Source organism: Tamandua tetradactyla, chromosome 8 (genome assembly GCF_023851605.1).
Source record: "Tamandua tetradactyla isolate mTamTet1 chromosome 8, mTamTet1.pri, whole genome shotgun sequence".
Taxonomy (NCBI): domain Eukaryota; kingdom Metazoa; phylum Chordata; class Mammalia; order Pilosa; family Myrmecophagidae; genus Tamandua; species Tamandua tetradactyla.
In genome coordinates, this window is record NC_135334.1 from 71106273 (window position 1) to 71109962 (window position 3690).

Sequence of the window (3690 nt, forward strand, 5' to 3'; positions counted from 1 at the left end):
ACTAGAGAACACACCCAGACTTCTTGACTCCCACCCAGTCCAGGATTCCTGACAGATCAGTGGGGAAGACTGATTGCAGAATGCCTAGGGACATTCAGGGCCCATCTGGCCTTATGTCCTAGTCTCAGTGTGAAGCCAAAATACGGTGAGGTAAATGAATGATCAAACTGAAGTTTTATAAAGGTTAATATGTAACACAAAGTGCAACTCATTGGCAGTACCACCCCTTCATTCTCTGGATCCGTTATCTTACCAAATCTGATCGTTTTCTTTCTGTACTGTTTTTTCAAATCATCGCCTCTTCACTTTCTCACCTTAGTCCTTACACCCCATTTGCAAGCTGCTAGAATATGATATACCAGAAACGGAATAGCTTTTAAAAGGGGAATTTGTTAAGTTGCAAGTTTACAGTTCTAAAGCTGTGAAAATGTCCAAATTACGTGAAGGCTATGAAAATATCCAATCTAAGGCATCCAGGGGAAGATACTTTGGTTCAAGAAGGCCAGTGATGTTCAGGTTTTCTCTCTCACCTGGGAGGGCACATGGTAGTGTCTGCTAACCTTCTCTCCCATTTTCTTATTTCATGAAGCTCCCCCAGGGATCATTTCCTTTCTTCATTTCCAGTTATCCCTGGCTGCGTGGGCTTTGTGGCTCTAAACCTTTTTCCAAAATGGTTCCCTAGTAAAGGGCTCCAGTAAGCAACCCCACCTTGAATGGGTAGAGACACATCTCCATGGAAACCATCTAATCAATAGGGTAGGTCACATCTCCATGGATAATCAAAAAGCTCCCATCCAGCAATATTGAACGGGGATTAAAAGACATGGCTTTTCTGGGGTATACCAGAGATTCAAACCAGTGCACCCCTTTTCCTGGAGCTCTGCCAATGGCGTCCAACATCCTTTGGCATCTCCCTCTCTGTGCTGATTTGAAATTATTATGTACCCCCCAAAAAACATGTTCTAATCCTGATCCAATCTGGTGGGCCCAGACCTATTGTTTAAGGTGGAACATTTGATTAGATTGTTTCCATGGAGCTGTGACACACCCAATTTTGGGTGTGACCTTTTCTATTAGACAGGGATATGACTCTGCCCAATCAAGGTGGGTCTTGATTAGTTTAATGGAGTCCTTTAAAAGGAAGACATTTTGGAGAAAAGACAGTTGCTTCAGAGCCAACAGAGATACAGAATTTGGAGATGTTTGGAGTACCAAGAGAGCGAGCAGACACCTAGACACACACATTTGGAGATGTGGAGCCCAGCAGACATGGCCATGTGCCTTCCGATAAGATGCTAAGCAAGCCAGAACCTGGAATTGTGTCCTGGAGGAGCTAAGTGAAGGCCCACAGACACTCAGAGAGGAAACCACTGGCATCAGAAGGTGAGAAGCAACAGAACCGCAAACAAGGACCAGCAGACACCAGCCTCATTCCTTCCCATGTGACAAACATCAGCCTTTCTTGAGTCAAGGTTATCTTTGTCTGGATGTCTTAGTTTGGGCAGTTTTATAGCCTTAAGACTATAAACTTTTAACTTAATAAATTCCCTTTTTAAAAGCCATTCCATTTCTGGCATACTGCATTTTGGCAGCATTTACCAATCCAAAACATTCCCCAAGCCTGTCTCCTCTCCCCTCATCCTTCTCCAGCTATACTTTGGGCTCTGTGCCAGCATATCCTTGATGCTTTTAGAAGATAGAGTCTGCTTCTGGATTTTGTTTGTTTGTTTGTTTGTTTTTGGCATGGGCAGGCTCCGGGAATTGAACCTGGGTCTCTGGCATGGCAGGCAAGAATGCTGCCACTGAGCCACCATTGCACTGCCCATTGCTCATGGGTTTTACCCAAAAAAATGGCTAGATAGTTTCTGTGGGTTGGGGTGTAAAACCTCCATGTGTCCCAGGCACCCCATCTGCAAAATAAGGATATTGGAGTTGATGTCCCAGGACAAGGCCTTCTAGATCGGACACTTTATGAGTGTAGTGGCGCCCAAATCCAAAGAAAGGTCTGGCAGGTATGTTCCACCAATAGGCAGCAGATGGCAGAGTCACCACTCCTTTTGTCATATCCCATTAAAAGCTGCTGGGCCTCCTTCCTTACATTAAGAATAACAATGAAGATAAATCCTGGACAACCAATGAATTTAAAAAGATTAGGAGATTTCACATTAAAATCAGATTTCTGGGCAGGCCACGGTGGCCCAGCAGGCCGAGTTCTCACCTGCCGTGCTGGAGACCTGGGTTCAATTCCCAGTGCCTGCCCATGTTAAAAAAAAAAGATTAGATTTCCAACCTTTTTTTTCAAAGAGAGAAAGAGTTTATTAGTAGGCGCACAGCAGGAGAGCAGATAGTCTAACAGCCCAAAATCTGTCTCCCCGAGTTTAGGGGCTTCAAGGTTTGTAAGGATTTTAGCAAGGGAAGATGAGGTCATTTAGAACAGCAAGATCAAAGCAGAAAAGGAGACAGTATTATCATTATCATTTCAGTAGGAGAGCATAAGCTGAAAGGAGGGGAGGCAGGCTATCACTTCAATACTAAAGGTATTGAAAAAGGAAGGAAGCCGAAAGAAAGGAAGGCAAGTTACCTTTCAATAGCAGAGTCTAGCTGATACAATTTACAAATGTCCGGAGCTGAAGCTAGTTAATGACTGACTTCAAATTCTTCATAAGCATTAGGGCCTTTGCCTTACCAGAAAACTACTAGAAAAAGGGAGTAACAGCTCTTACAGTCACAAAGGCACCAGATAAGGGCTTTTACAATCATTTCAGATATCAGGGCAGTGGCATTACAATTTAGAGATTCCAGGAATTTCCTCCTGTCCACTCCAACACACCAGAAAGGAAAAAGAACTGTATGATGATTCAGTAATCAAAACCATCCCTCAAATCCCAATTTCTTGGCTACAATTCCTCCCTCTCATTTGATAATTATCTCTCAATCTTGAGGGATAGCTGGGTAACAACTCTCTAACTGCTTCAAGGCTGAAAAAGGGCGTTGTTATTACGGGGCAAAGGGATGAAACCAGTTGTTCTTGGAGAGTCCAGTGTCTCTGATTTTTAGAGCTTTTCTGGCATTGGAAAAAACCTAGAGGTTTCAAGTCTCTGAAAAACGCACTTAATAAGTAAAATGTTATAAAGCACAGGATATCTTTCAGGGTTTCCACTGTTGTTTGGGGTTTGCCATATTGTGGCAGTTTACAGTGTCTGACTGAGACTTGTGTAAGAATAACTTCCAGAATGACCTCTCGACTCATCTGAAATCTCTTAGCCATTGAAACCCTATTTCTTTACCCTCTTTTGGTCAAGCCAACTTTTGTTTTTTAATTCATATATATGGCTGCCATTTTTTGCCAAGGCATGTGTTTTACTGTGTACCGCAGCCCCAATTATGTCCTGTGGTCACACCAACTCTCAGGCCAAAGTGTCTTTTGCCATTTATCAAGGCGCTTAAGATAGTATTCTTCTTAAAAATTTTTTCATATAAGTGAAATATCTCTTGACCATGTCTTCAACAAAAGTAAGAAAAGAAAAGCTAGATTGAGAGGACCATGAATTACCCCCAAAATGGGAAAGTACATATTTCTTTGTGAAAATGAAGCAAGCACAGCGTGTCTATATTGAAAGAATACAACCTAGGATGCCATTGTGAAAATAAAGCACAAAAAGATCTATGAGAAGATTACAGGTAAATGGT